Genomic DNA, 16440 nt, shown 5'->3' with positions numbered 1-16440 from the left:
TTCATCATATTTTACTGTTCAGAGTGCATTAAGTGAAAGAAAACTCAATATCCAATTGTTTCCAAAATGTTGATAGGTATTCTGTAATCTTAAAGTACTGCTGGCAGCTCTGACTACTTCATTTTTTTTCCTCTTGATGTTCCAGCTCCTGGGGTCATGCGATTATGTGACAGTTTCAACAAAATGTTGTCTTCAGTTATGGAGGCTTCTTTCAAATAAACCTTTGCAGTGTTTTGCATTTCATAGGTTTTAGATGTTGAGACATGAGCTATGCCAGGGTTTTTTCAGGGTTCTGGGAAGGGGAAGTTTAGAACAGAATCTTCAGCTGGAGACGTGGTCTCATTTTTCAGCCCTTCATCAAAACCTTTAATGAAACCACGTTAATGACACTGTTGGAAAGGCTGTTGTGGGATCTTGTGTCTGCTCATTTTCCGAACCTTGGGGGGTCATCCCATCGATACAGGAGGCGTGAGAAAATTCTGCTACTTTCTCATTATCATTGACATCACAGAGGAAGTTTGTTTTCACTATATGACATTTTCAAATTTTTTGTGTTTGTGTGTGTTCGTGGGCATAGTGGGAAAGGGAATGGAATCCTGACTTCTCACTTACACAGTCTAGCTAGACCTGGAAGGGAAAAAATAATGATAATTACCCCCTAGTAATAATTGTATCATATTTTGTGGCATGAAGAACATACTTATGAAGCCTGAAGAACTCTCAGTGTAAAGGACCTGTTCTGTAGTTCGACTAGCTGAATTTTGTCAAATGTGAAGAGCAGCAGCAGCAAGCTCTGAGAAAGTAATTGCAAACAGTAGATCTTTCCCTTGATTTGATAGTATGGATTGGATAATTTTCCAAATCACTAATTCCTCAGTACAGTGTACGGCACAGGTGGCTGCTGATAACTCAAGCCTGCAAGTAGTCACAAAGCTGACACGTTCAGGGCATTACTGTTGCTGCTTATGTTGGTATAAAATACACAACAATGCTCCTAAGGAGGAGATGGAATGAGAAATGATAACATTAAATCAATAATATTTATTTGACTGCTTTTATCTTTGTTCAGCTCAGTAGCACAAGAAAATGAAAGCAATGGTTTTTGTGAGAAATTTGGATAGCAGAGAGCGCTCAGCCACCATGAAAGTAATTTCATATCTGGAGATGAGCTGTGAAAGCAGCTTCTCTGTTTATTTGAAGGATAGAGCAGAGAGGCCCAATATGACCAGGAATGTTTTGAAAACAGCAGAAAGGAGTATCTGTACATTTCTCTGTAAGTGTCTTAAGTGTCTTTCAGATTAGGAAACCGATCTCTTGAGGAGGCATTAAATATGGCACACATCTTCAACCTGCTAAATGGTGGTAGCACTGCCATCATTAGCTATGAGTTTATTTTGGTAACATGCAGAGATCAGATTGTGTAATTACCGTACTGGCTCTTGCAATATGTTATTGGCTCAAATCTTGGCAGACACATAGGAGCTGAGCAGACTGATCAGGTTCAGCCCCAAGTAGTCTGATTTTTCAAATACGCAAGGATTTTAAAAACTTTTCACAAATGGCAGATGCAAGAGGAGAGATTTTTTCCTCTCTCCCCCTCTCAGGACCCTTCTCTCTTTGCTTATCGTAGACCCAATACTTGAGTATTAGTGCTAATGGATACAACATATTTCTTAATAGAATTTGGAGCTCGCAGTCCCGCCATGTTATTAGCATTATCTCTTGGTCATCATTAAATAGGTGACAGAAACGTATGGGTTGGACAGGGGAATTTTTGCATGTGCATAAGGAATGCCTGTTGTACTTTGTGACTAGTACTGAAAATCTTCCTGTCACAATATGGTCATGTGTTAGTGCAAAGGGAAGTAAAGTGGGAAAGGCCAAAGCTAGAACTCCTACCAGCTGAGACTATTTAACCTACCATCTGCTTCCAAACTGCCAAGTAGCCTCTAGTTACCAAGAAAGCTGCCATCCAGTTAACCTTACTGAGCAGCGTATTTCTGGACTTCAGCTAATGGAGACAGTACAGGAAGAAATATATATATTTTAACTTCTGTGTTTCTTTCCCAATGAGAGATTGTAATCCTGAGTGTCCTTACAAAAGTAAATCAGAGCAGTGGCACTTCTGTGTATGGCAGTTTCTGTACAAGTATTAAATGCCTTGTATTAACGTGTCAAGCACGTGGAAAGAATGTGCATCCACAGTAGGTTTGTTCTGAGCTGGTAAGAATATTTCTTATAGCTGTAGTATTAGCAAATTTTTCAAACACCTCTTTTAGTTAGTGGCTTTGCTCTTATATTGCTTTCCATTTATTGATTCAGCTAGCACTGCAGCTTGGATTTGATCTCACCAGACAGTGCTGACTAAACACCATCCTAGATAGTCTGCAAATGTAAAGGGGACCTAAAGCATTGGAGGAAATGTTCCTAGCAATTCTGTAGGTGGCACTCTTAACTCTGCATCCGCCTTCCAACCAGGCCTCTGTACCGTGCTCGTTGTTTTCCTCACATGATATCAGAACCAGTATTTTTGTTTGCTTCCAATTTCAGTAGGCAGAGTTTATGCAAATGATACTTGTAGTGTCAACTATATAATCTCTATTTGCTGTCCTAAACTCACACAGTATCTCACATGGTATTGCTGCGTGCCCATAAACTCCTGATGGCTGGTGTTGCTGGTGGTTACGTTCATTATTGCATTACTTCTTTTGCGATAATGGCTACATGCACAGTTTTACTGAACATGAAATTTGCTGGGTTAATTATTATTGTTGTTATGATTATTAGCAGGAGCTCAGGGTTGCATTCTGCTATTTTTGCTCTGACTGTGTTGCACCTGTAGCTGAAATAATCCCGTTGACGTCAGTGAGGTAATTCAGAAAGGCAGGTTCTGCCTGGTGGGGAGCGAGGGTGGCTCACTCCGCTTTGGTGTTAGAAGGCTGTCAGCTCTGAGAAGATAAATCTGAGCCTGCCTTCCCAGACTTGAGCCGTTTCCCAGGCTGAACATGGAGTGGGCTGTCTTTCTTCACAACTGAGCATTGTCAGACCATACATGACATAGTAACAGCTGCATTGTGCTCGTTTCCAAGAAAGACAGTAATCTGTAAAGGAAGTCTTATCTTTACATCAACACCTTGAGCAGATTATGGGTGGACGAGGGCCTGGAAATGTCACTCCCTTTATAGGTGAGTTGGGACTGAAATATTTTTCCCCCTTGCTGAAGGCTTAGCCCTGCTTGCATCACAAAAAAAAAAAACCCTTGTTTGTTAGGTTCCTGGGGAGCAAGTTCTGATGTTTCAGCCCACTTACATCACCTGAAATATAAAACCCTAACTATAGCCTTGGTTGAAGAGAACGCCTAAAAGGAGAAGCCATGGGTGTATGCCATCTTGTGCTAGTAACAATTTTATCAATTCATGGACATCAAGCAAGGCGGTACACTGGGGTCCCCTCAAAGGCTTCTAGCTTGTTAGCCTTTCACACGCCTATTAGGATGTTCCTAGTGTAGTTCATTGGGTAAATTTAATAATTGTCTTTAAGAGATTTCTAGAAATCTCGAAGGCGGCTGTCAGCAGAACACTGGAAGCTGCAAGCTGGTTAGTGAAAGGAGCACAGGGAAGCTGGTACTTACTGAACAAAGTGAAACCGTTACCCGGATCCACAAGGCTTTTAAACCCCTCCCCTACTGTTTTGGGAAGCTTTTAAAGCCTCTTGTATGGCATTTGCTGTAATAATTATGTATATTTACTAATGTAAAAGAACCTCCAGAACTATCTCAACCATAAACGCAACATAGATCTTTAGAAAAATATGATATTTAAAGTTAGATTGTATATTTCTAAAGAGACAAATGGGAAAACATTTCAGGGCTGGGTACACTGGCCCAGACTGTGCCTTCGTGGAATTCCAGTGCTGTTGGCTGTGCAGGAGACTGAAGTAGCGTTATCTAGGGCCTGTTAGTCCTGATGTGAGGCAGATTAATAAGAAAGTAGAGAAAATTTTTCAATGCTTTTTTTTTTAATTAAGCATCCAAATGATAATGATTAACAGTACAGAATTTCAAAATGGTGATGTAGAAGATACTTGTATAGATCTAATTGGGAAAAATAATCTACTTTTGTGAAGATTTAAGAATGTATGAATTTACACTTTATATTGATTGACTAGAGTTTTTCCTCTTATGCTTTCTGCAAAGATGGAAATTAATTAATTGAAGAGTCTTATTTACGTTGTATCTTCTAGTTTGCTGGTTGATGACTTCGCTGATTTGTACAGTCTTTTATTATATTTCAAATATAATAAAGAAGATACCACTAATGAAATTCATCTAATTGTTTTTCTCTCTCTTGAGTAATTTTATCAACAATGCATACACATAAAACTCTAAAATAAAACTCCTGTCATCTTGTAGATTTTGGATAATACTAGTATATTGGCTGGCCTTATTCAGCCAGTTCCTTCTTCTCTTGCTCACATTATGTAGTGTTTTGCTCCTTAAAGAAATCACACCAAAACTATTTCTAGAACTACTTCTGGAGAGGCAGATTTTGGCCCCTGAGTTAAGTTTTGGATAACCGAGGCCACAGCCCTGGAGTACTGGCTATAAAGGATCATTTACTTGATCGCTGATCATGGGCCCACTGGTGTGAAACAAATTCAGCTTCTTAAATGAGCTTGAATAAAAGCTACTGAATGCAGGCTCCTGAATACACCCACTTAGATCATTGATTCTCCTATTCCTCACAAATCTGTGTCCACTTTTTGCATGGAGTGCTCTTGCCTTTAACATAACATGAGAGAGCTAGTTTTACTTGCAGTGCTGAGAAAATAATCCATGAGTATAATGATTGCTACCTCCACTGAGAGCAGAGATAATTTTAGAAATTCCTCCTAAGGGCCTGGAGTGCCTAGCCCGTCTTTTAATCACAGGATTAAAGAACAACAAGATTATAGTTAGACCAAATAAGAACTAATGCAAAAGGTTTGACTTGAAAATGCTGGGTGATATCCTCGCCCTCTGCTTCCTCTGGACTCCTGCAGGAAGAATTTCTACGAGGAATTTGGGTGACCTTGTGTCATCCGTCCCCAGGCTCCCTTGTGCCAAGCTTTGGAGGGAATGTGGTCAGGATGCCTCTTTCTTCAATAAGCTTATGCCTGGATGTGGTCCCTGGGAATTAAGGTCAGCCTTCACAGCCACGTGAAGGGCAGGGCAATTCTGAAAAGAATCAGGTCCAACTCTTTCTTTTTCTTTTTCCTCTCTCAAATCAGTAGTAGTCCAGTCCGTCGTGTCCCTCTCTGTGTGAGGCCGGGACTGCCAGCTCCCCCCTGAAGTGAGCTGGGCAGGAACCAGCAACGCAGCACGAGCTAGGGGCTCTCCCTGTCATGGACACATGTTACTGCTCAGATGATAGCAGTGTCCCTCCTCTCTGATTTAGTGGGAGCCAAGAGCCAAAGTCTTGCAAACACAAGACACACCTCATCACCCTTGGCATCTTCTTCATGCTGAGCACCACTGCCAGGCATAAAAAGCCTTCCCTTGAGCCTGGAAGCTGGTGTGAGATGTCATATCAAGATCAGTCTTTCTGTTTCCTCCGTAAATCATACTGTAATTACTATGCTGGAAGTGTTTGGGGATAAGTTGAGAGGCAATTGGCTGGACTATTTTGTTGCCCTGGCCAAACAAGGAAATGCTGCAACACATGCAATTTTTCTTTTAGAGAAAGAAACTTAATAAACAGTTCTGAACCTAAAGAAAGACCTATTAAGGCTTGGCTGACAACACACGTATACCCTTACTGTATTTGAATTGGTTTGTTCATCTGGAGGAAGACATCTGTTAGCAGTTGTGCAGCATGAAAAACTGAGCCTACCAGGCATCAAAAATAGCACACAATTGGAAAAAGAACTAGATTTGCGAAACTCACAGATTCTTGTTTAACAAACTGCCACGTTACGTACAAAGAAAATTTTTAACTTGGTTTTGCATGCTGTGTAATATAACGTGACATATCTGTATATGACAGCAGAAGGTTCAATATTCTAACTTCTCACAGCATGACTCAACACCTCACAACTCGGCAAATAAGAAAAAAAAATCTTTAAATGATTTCTTTATCCAGTAATCTCAATTGAGATCATATAAAATTACCCATTAATCTCAACTGGGATCACACAAAATTACTCTAAGCCTTTCATGACTTGAAGTATTCACTCCTATTCAGCTTCTTCCACCAGGAAAAAAAAATGCAGCTAATGAAAAGGTAAACTCCGTGTGTACACATTGACATAAATGTCAGATTTTAATGATTGCCCTCTTTGAACTTCGGACAACTCATACATACTGTGGGATCCTGCATAGGAAACCGTAAATGTCATCAAGACAGTGCATGGGATGTAATATATTATAATAAAAGGCCAAATGACTTGAAAGTCAGGTTTTCTTGCATTTTTTATGAAAGAAAAATTGACCCATTTTTGTGAAAGATGTCACTAAGTCGTAGTGTAATTTTGGTTGCAAAATTGAAGTCAGTGACCGAGACTTGTGTTCCCAGAGACAGCTAGTTGCTTTTGGAAATGCTTCCCCTAATTAAAAGATACTGGCTGATTCAACCAAAAATGCTTTCATCTTTCATCCTGTAGAAATCGGTACATGGCCATGAAAACTGATTTTTTTTTTTTTTTTTTTTTTTTTTTTTTTTTTGCTTCTCTTTCTCTGAGCTTTTGCAGACTTCAGCTGCAGTATTGAAGCAGACTATATTTTTGGCTGAGCAGGGACCCTTCTGTTGAAAATAGCTTTGATGTCTAGGAAAGGATAGTGGATGCCTCTTTGCGTTTGACATTTTTCTTGAAATTAAATCAAAGAAAATCTTTATTTCACTGCCTCTGATATATATACACACATATATACACACATACACATATATACACACACACATATGTATGTAAGTATTTAGCAAAGAATGAGGAACTAAGAGACAAAGATACTCTTTTGAATTTTAAATTTTTCCTACCTTTTATGGTTATCATTAACGCTCTCTTGCAGAGCACCTCACTGTAAGAGAAGATATTGTAATTCTTAGTGCAAGCCAAGCCAGTAATTTGATATGCTGTTTATTTGCATTGCCAGAAAGATTAAAAAATAAAAATAGGAATTAAGCACAAATAGATCCAAATTCTGCATTAAATTAATTCCCTGGACATGAAAAAATACATTAATTTATGTGTTTCTTTTACAGTAATATCAAATATCCTCCTAAAATGTATTTTTTCTTAAAGTCAGCTGATCATTATAGCTAGTTAATTCATGTAAAAATGCATAAATAGTATGGTTTGGGAATTTGAAGACACCCCACCGCCTTTGTTTCACGTACTGTGATTACGCTAGCGTTGGTGGTTATAAAGGAAAAAGGAGGGATCAAATGCAATATTAATACTTTCTGAATTCCTTGTCATGGAATTCACAGCAGAATGCAGTAAATTGGCCATGAACATTGGAAAATTGTGTGCAGGATGCTCATTTTTGGAGTTTGCCCTTTGTTTTAGATTGTAATATATATGAAATTGCTGTGGAAGGAGAAGAAGAAAGAATGTGACACAGAACAGCAGGGAGCCTGTTTAAAAACACAGTTCAAGCCTCCCACGGTGGTACAGTTTAGTTGTGCCCCAATAGGAAGCAGTCATCTAGTCTTTCCTCGTGAATCCGAGCAACAAAAAGGGCATGACAGAACCGCAGGCTTGATTTCAGTGCCAAGGGCTCAGCAGAAGCAGATCTCTTGGCTTGGCACCCTTCTCCTTGACAGGAGCAAATCGAGTCATCCTGACTTCCCTGCGGGGGAGACAAGCTCAAGCACTGTACAGCCTGGTCTTGCAGCAGCAGCTGAGCACTTGGAGCAAATTAGGATGTAGAGTCATAGCAGTGACTTCCCGTCATGCCGCCAGCCCTCGTGGGGGAGGACGAAGCGGGGGATAGAGCGCCTAAAGGCAGGATGTTGAAAGAAAGAAGGGGGAGACGGAGCTTTTGAAGACCAAGCGGGTGTGAAAACAAAATAAGCAAGCCAAGGTCTTCTCGAGGATGTCTCGATGTGCTATGATTTTCTTCAGTCCCCTGCACCATTCCTTAAATATGATTATTCTTCATCTGCTGCTCTTTCATTGTTTTTTGCTGCTATTAGTAGCAGATGCGGAACTGGTAGCATATGTGGCACTGGACACACAGTCACACTGGAGATAGCTGTGCAGCGTATACAAGTCTCATAGGCATATACTGATATACTGTATCATAGGCACTGCTAATGTGCAAGCCAGACTTCACACTAAATAATGGTAAATGATTTTGACAGGAGTGGGAAAACAGATGCTGATTTCAGAACCGACCACTATGACTTGTTTCTTTATCGTTTTGTGCTGCTGAAAACTTTGCTCCAGACTGAATTTCTGTAGAAAATAATGCTTGCAGGATCAAGAGAGTTCCTCTTGGGTTTTGTTCATTAAAGTTTTCTAGTAATAATTGTCTGTCTGTATTATCTGGAAGTAAATTAGCTACCATCAGGCTCGACAAAGTGCTGTGGATTGTCTGTGAGTTCATTCTGCTCATGTTCCTGTTCAGGGTCAGTTCAGTTCAGATGGTCTGTACAGATGGTACAGTTTACTTTTTAAGAAACAGCCAACACAAAGGAGAATGTTAAACAAATTCCAGAATTAAAAATACTTGCACACCCGTTGTCCTATAAGACTAGTCTGTCTATATTCGGTAGGGTAGTCTCACAGTTCTTTTACTGAAATTAAATGTTCATTTTGGCAGTAGCTTTTGTTTTGAAGGAAGCCTTCCTCCCCAAAGTAACTTATACATATACCATACCATACCATACCATACAAACATATATATAATCAAACACAGAAATATAGACATAGAATTTCAAAGATTCCTGTGATGGAGGGCCATAAGTATTTAACAAGATATAGTTAACATGCTACAATAGTTTAGGAGTTAAGGAGAAGAATTAGATATGCAGAATGCAGTTACACCAAATTGGTTCTGCCAAAAGTTGGGCCAAAGTCTCTAGTATTAGCAAAAAAATAACCAGGTTCATTCATGACCAGAAATGGTCAGGAACTCTTCTACCTTGTGTGAAGGATGGTACTTCCATTGATGCACTGTTCATTAGCATCTTCCCGAGGCATTAACTTCAGGGCAGTCATCTGTTATTTTTGGCAGCATCTTATGTTTTTCTTGAAGATATGCTACTTAAATCCCAACTCAGCTCCTCTATAAATATCTGAAGAAATCTATTTTTAGTCTCTTTTTATAGGGAAATAAAATGCTTACCTTGGTGTGAACTGTATAGTTCTAAAAGTTATTGTACATTTAAGATAAACTAGAAATTAAATAAAGAATTCAGCAGCTATATTAAAGTTCAATAGTAGTAACTGCTTTTTTTCTTAATATTCTACCACTTTAATTCAAGGTAAATAGCTTGGAATAATGAGTCTCAATAAAGGACGGCCCTATTTTCTAATAGTTTGTTAAATATTTATGATGATAAGTACAAAAAACTGGTATAAAACAGTGAATAAAAAATCCTTCTAACTCTACTTTGTAATACTGAGCTTTTAAAGATATTTCAACACATACACACCATTTGCCATATTGAGTAGAATTACTGCTTAAGGCTCCTATGTAAACTTCATACAAAAAAGGAAATCTGCTGTCCCTTCGCACTGAGTATCAACTTTAGTATTAAAAGATGTAAAGAGCTGAATTTTCTGATTGTCATGCAAGCTTAATTCATGCATGAAATGACTGTGCTTGCTCATACCTGTAGGAATATATGCATACTGAGATCCTCTTAATGCTGACTGCACCTACAGCTTGGTATACAGCAGTGTTATTTGTACTCTTGTGGCTCCTCAGGGCTGCAGCCATGAGGGGGCCAAGCAGCATGGGTACGTGTGATAATGATAGCCTTTGAATTCAAGAAATGTGTACTAATGAGAAAAGACAGAGAACAAGTGGGGAAAGTGGGGGACAGGGAAAAAAAGGTGTCTGCACTGTGCAACTAGGGAGCAGGGTTAGGTAGATACTATGTCTAGACTTCAAAGTACTGCAAGCTGCAGCTCCAGTCCCCCAGTTTTTCAGATTTGAGTCCTTACCCATCATTCATGATAGCTCTTTTTTGCACCAGGATTGTGGGTTTCCTTCCCTTGCAAATCAAGGCATCCACATGGCCTGAAGAACACCCATGGCTTATTTTGTCAAACGAATTCAAATCTCCTTAGTGCAGTGTTTTCTCTTCACATGTATCTAAAATGATGTGAAGGCTTGCTTTAATGAGCCTGGGCACTTGCACATCAGGACTTTCTATGTATCACTCCAGACATTTATCAGATTGTAGCACTGTTCTAGGAAATATGTCTGCAACATAGCCAGCAACTTCAGTGAAAACAAAAATCAATTGCTTTGCTGAGATAGCAGTTATGATTTGTTGTGTCTGTGTGTGTACCTCTGGATGGTTTCACAAGTCAAGAGGTTGCCTAAAAGAGTGGCTCATGGTAGGTCTTTGCCAAGAGCAATGTCTGTGGGCTGGCAATACGTATTTTATGTTTGCTCAGTGCAAACGCTACCTGGGTTCTTGACAGTCAGCATGGGCATTTCCCAAAAGCTCTTTGTTCAGCTGCTCACGAGACTGAGGGCAGAGGGTGAGGTGTGAGGGCCTTCACTCTGCTCACCTCTGGGGACCCACCACCTCCCCTGCTTGTTCCCACCGGGTAGGTAGCTCCTGTTGAAAGCAACTGTGGCAAAAGCGGCGAGAGCAACGGCTCAGGAGCTCTGGCACGGCCACCGATACTCAGCTGTGTTTCAGCGGTGCAGTGGTGCTAGGGCTCTGCTGTGCCACGCGTTGTGTGAACGCGTGTGACACCGCACCAGCCCACTCGAGTGGTATGGAAACGATCTCTCTCTTTTAAAAATAATTCAGTAATAGGGTGCGGCTGTCTCCGGGATTAAACACTGCTCTTGGTGCCCAAAAAGGTCAGTGGTAGAAGGCAATGATTTTTCCTGTTATTTTTACCCGCTATATCTGGGATGGGCCCAGACAAAACTCTTCAGCTACATTAAATATCATCTTGCTGAGCATTTACTGCCCTAAGTAATTGTACGGTTTTCTCAAGTTACCCTCTGCTTTTTCGTCTTCTCGCTTATATTTTCTTAAAATCTTCTTGTTGCGCCTTGTTCTACATGTATTTTGTAAAGTGTTTGGCAAATCATCATCATCATCATTTTTCTTCTACCCTATCAGGTGAATAAGGAAGAATCCAGACATTATTTTGTAAAGAAATCTTTTTTTCTATGTTACTACAGCGGTTGCCAAAATGTAATCATAATGCTGGTTGGGGACTGTGGTCATTAATAGGATAAAAACAGGTAATGGAAGATGACAATAGAAATAAGAAAGATCAGTCTTTCTAGTCTAGTGAGAGCAAAACATATATAAGAACTTAACTCTTGTCTAGGAATTTGAAATTCTTTTGTTCTAAAACCAAACAAAGATCATTGGTGAAAGAAGCCTACTGGTGCTTAGATCAAAAAAGCAAATAAATCTATTTACCTGGCTTTAACTCTGACAGTTAAATAAATAGCTAGTTTGACTTGTGGAAGGAATTATACCTGTTGTTCGTGGATCATTCATTGCTTGCAGGGTGAGTGGCCAAATTAGCAAAAATAGCCCGTGGACTTCTGATTTCCTGATACTCAAATGGAATTTAGTGATTAAGCTTTTGTAAACATTTGTTTGTAATCAAACTGTTATTGAATATGTAGTTACTATAGAAATTAACCTCTTGTATATTTAATAACAGTTGTTTCCAAAATATTTTGCCAGGGCTCTAAGGGAGGAAGAGCACAGTCATCATTCAGTTCTCTTATCATGTTTTGCTGTGCTCAAAACTGTGCGTGTGTCTGTATCGGTGTGAATGAAGAGAAAGAACATCTACTTTTCAAGTTAGAATTGTTTATTTTCTCCTAGTATTAACCAGATGCCAGGTGCTACACATATGAACTGGCATATGGTGAGATACCTACAGGCCCATGTGCAGAAGGTTTGCTGAAGGATTTCAACTGACTGTTACACATAGCACCCTTCACCTTGGTGTGTTGTCATCCAATCTCAGTATTAAAATGCTGTTTTAACTGAGGTATGAACATCAGAGGGCTTCAGTGGCATAGGATACTGGTAGAAGAATACAGAGCCATTAAATTCTTTTTTCTTTTCAATATTGTATAGTTTTATATATAGTTTTCCTGATAATCTATGAATATTATGTAAATCTTAACTCACTGGTTATTAACATATATCCTTTGATCCAAAATGAACACAGTCATGATCTACTATACAAAGGGAAGTAATGTGGGGCTGATTCTTCACACAGCAAAACTTAACTTTGCCCAAATGTCTTCAATGAATCAGTGACAATTTCTGCCAGCTGGAGTTTTGAATGAGTAATTTGCTCCGCTGCTTCATCCTAAAGTCCAAGTTCCAATTTCTATTCTGTACTGATCAGAAAAGCTTAGAATGAAGATGTAAAAGATTAGAAATGTTTAATTTATTCAGCATGTGGAAGTAGGGTTGGTAATTTTTATGAATGAATTTTTAAATATTTTTTCCTCTTCTGGCTAATCTTCTCTAGGCCAAACTGTGGAATTCATCAAGAGAGGATAGCTATAATCTTGTGTTTGCTTTTCTTTTCTCCTTATACTCTAAGTAAAAGTAACTTTTATTTCCCACAGTGATTGAAATCATTTTCTTTGCTATAATAAATTGGTTTTGTATTTCATAATTTGCATGCAAATCTAGTGAAAATACTTTGCCAAAATGTAAGCCTCATGAATGAAACTGCTTTAAGCTTTAGAAAGCAGGCATGGTGTCCTGAAGTTTTGTAGTTACATATTTGCATTCCCATAGGCAATGGAATTTAAAGCCTGCCTTATAGCCTGTCTTCTCCCTGATGTAACAGCTAAACTTAATGCTGAAATGGGCTAGCTCAGCCTATTATAGGAAGCTTGCATTTTAACTTGATTCTGTTATTTGCTGATATGTGATCATCCATATGGCCTGTAGTATATTTTGGCAAAGTGAGAATCAGCTATAGTAGGTATCAGAAAATAGAAGGCTGCAAACCATGGAAAAAAGTAAAACAAAGCAAGCAGCAGTAATCTTTCTCACAACTTAATATGCAGGTTTTATAAGCAAAGTCATGACCCCGTCACGGTATTCATTTCTTTCATGGCTTTCATGTAATAGAAAAGTTACTAACAAGATAGGACTTTTTTGCATTGTGATTTTCTTATCGTAACTCCAAGCTCTAGTGAATTGCCAGAGTATCCCCAGTTACTTTTTCCCCAAGCTGAATCTGTTAGTATTAATGGGAAAGAGCAATTTTCCCTCTGTTTTTCAAGCTGTGTGAATAAAGGTGGGCAGCCTCAGTGCAGATATAATAGTCCGTCAAGTAACACCTCAGATTCACCTATTCACACTCCCTGTCCCAGATTTGTCAGACACTTTGGCAGAGTTGCACAGCTCAGATGATAAAGGCTCTGGGTATGCTGTGAGGTATAGGCCAAGCTCAAGTGCAGACCTCAGCTGGTCTAGTTGATCTCATGAACCAACATAGCTCAGGTTTAAGATATCCTCTGAGCTCATAAATCAAGATATGAATGTCTGCTAGGCTTTTGTCTGCTCAGCCATACCGTTCCTGAATGAATGAGTGAGAAAATGTGGTCCTGTCCAAATATCTTTTGGGTATCTTCTCCCACCAGGAGCATCTAGTTTTTGTGGAACAAGATGAAGCAAGTCTGATTCTGAGAACAAGCTTGGATGCAGGCTTCCCAGGTGGTGGAGCCACATCCATCCAAGAGATTCATGTCTAGATGTTGATTTCCAAGGCTGAGGCATAAGGGTCTGAAGAAACCTTCACCAGGTCCCACTTCTTCTACAGCTATATGAAACATCAGATTCAAGCACTCTTTCCTACTTGGCCTAGGCTATAAAATGGGAAAGGTGGTAGGTGCCTGGATTCTTCTCTTCTTCACATAACATCTACATTATATGTTTCACTGGTCTGAACAGCAGGCAACACCACTGCAAATCCGTGCTAAGAAAACAACAAAATCAAGCCCACACAGAAACGACGTAATGCCAGAACTAAGTTTGCTTCTGCAAAAACTTTATTTGGCCACTTTGAGTGCAGGCACTGTGACATTCTTTTAAAAATGAATGCTGTTTTTTCCACCTGACCCTGCTTCATGGGCAGTTACCCTGTGTTTCCTTCTATCCTCTTGATGTAGTACGTGGCCCCAGGGCTTTCCTTGCCACACATCATTCAAAACCTGCACTGAATACAAAATTATGGGCTGCTTTGTGGCTCTCACTGCTATCATACCTGAATGTTTCACATACAGTAATGAAATTACCTGCGTAACGCCCCAGCCATTCATGGTTCCGTTTTCCCTATTTCACAGGTGATAGACAGAGACATGGAGAGTTGAAGGGCAAAATAGTCAACAATGTGTCAGCTAATATCCAAGTAATATAGTTCTTCAGAGTCTATATAATTTTAATCATTTGTTGTATGTATATAAATATAGTGTTAATCTACATCAATTGCAGCTGTAAATGTTCAACAGCTCAGCTCCACTTGTCTTGTATTGAGGCCAGAAAATGAGGAACATCAAATTAATGATCATCTGTGGGAAATGTGATTTGTCCAACATCACATAGGAACTCTGTGGCAGAACCAGAAATGGAATTCAGTTCTTCAGTGGCAGCTGCCTTAACCATTAAATCTTATTTTCTCTTTCTGTAGTCCCTTGCTGGTTCATTATATACCTTCCAGTTCCTGAAACAAATGAGGCAGAGAGAAATGAAAGCCCCTTTCACTACATAAACCTGATTCATTCCCAGAAAACTATTCCTCAGAATACCATCCACAGTGCACACAAAATAGCTGCAGATATACCATGGAAAAATAGTCTGTGATCACATAATTGAAGATGGTTTCATAGTAGCTGTGTTCAAGAGTTCCAAATTGAATTGCACAAGCAACTTTAATCTGGCATTTCCTATTTTATTGAATACTTGAGTTTGAATGGTGTCATTAGTAATTATTTTTGATACTTTGAAAAGAAATAGCAAAAGAAAATTTTTGCTTTGTTGAACGTTATTTACCTTGAGCTTAGATGATCAGAATTTATAAGTTCACTTTTATAGTGAACTATCACCTGAACTCTTAAAATAAATGTTATTTATGGATGGCCACTTAACTTTTATGGGAATCAGTCACTAGGGTGAAAATAAAATGCACCTTCTTTTTACAAAAAAAATGTAAAGAAGCAAATCTCTGGCTTCACATAGAAGTCCAGAGGGGACTTTGGTGTAGATGTGGAAGACTGATCAACTCCTCTATGTCTAGTCCATCTTTCTCTCCTGGAGTAGCTGTTCGTCCCTTCATTCTGCATGTGATACCCCTTCTCCAGTGATCATTTGCCATCACCCACTTCAGAACAGAGTATTTCTCTGTGGCTGGGTGCATTTGCTAGTTAGCAAGTTGTATGGAGTGATGAAAGGACAGTAGGTAAAAAGGAGTGCCTACATACTACAACTGAGATACATGTTTGGAGAATAGGAAGAACTTAACTATTTTTAAGTTGTTGGGGGCTTTCAGGAAGCTGGAATATAGAGCAAAGTAGCTGCTATCTGGCAGTCAGGCTAGTGTTCTCTCTTTTGTTCTTGCCAAAGTGCTCCAGGGTCTCTGTTTACCACATGTGCCCAGAAAACTGGAGTTACTCACTGGGAAAATGTCCCAGACTACATCAGTGTATTTTGAGGTTCAAATCCACGCAGCACCTCCAAGCGAGGCGTGCTGCAGCCCGCTGCAGAACCTGCACCCCTGTGGCACGGAGCTGCTTCCCATGCTGCCAGTTGCATAACTGGTGGGACGCTGTGTACTGGTAGGTAAAATTTCTCTGTGAATTCTTAAAAGATTCGTGGCAGGGTGATGAAGCATAACATTTTAAAACCAGATTTGTCTGCCATTTTCCACAGTGCTCTATGAACAGTTTTAAAAGTCAATGAGGAGACAGGCTTGGGCATGGCTAAGGGTATTACTTTGCTAAAGAAATTTGGCTTTGCTTTCTCACTTCACTTGTTACTACATTTTTCAGTTTCTGGTTTCTTGGTCGGGAGCCAAAATTTCCTCTCCAGTTACATGCTGCCTTAGGGGAAGGGTAATCCCTGTGACTTTGGCAGGTGCCGATAACTTCCTTTTGCAAAGGAGTATTGTGACAGGGAGTATTGCGCTATAATTTATTCCTATCCCATTTGCCTATCACAGTTCAGCTGTGCAGGACCAGCTCATAAAAAATAGCCTCTCGTTTGTTAGGCATTAGTG

The 16440-nt window shown here is 39.6% G+C and overlaps 1 protein-coding gene across 2 annotated transcripts in view; it reads left to right on the top strand.

Annotated features, from left to right (window-relative positions):
- The window catches only part of PTPRN2 (protein tyrosine phosphatase receptor type N2), a 661203-nt gene that overhangs the window by 354727 nt on the left and 290036 nt on the right, over window positions 1–16440 (top strand). The gene's annotated exons all lie outside the window — the stretch shown is intronic.

The sequence above is a fragment of the Dromaius novaehollandiae genome, chromosome 2 (genome assembly GCF_036370855.1).
Source record: "Dromaius novaehollandiae isolate bDroNov1 chromosome 2, bDroNov1.hap1, whole genome shotgun sequence".
Lineage (NCBI taxonomy): Eukaryota > Metazoa > Chordata > Aves > Casuariiformes > Dromaiidae > Dromaius > Dromaius novaehollandiae.
The sequence above is the reverse complement of the archived record's forward strand: the minus strand, read 5'-3'. Positions and strand labels throughout refer to the sequence as shown.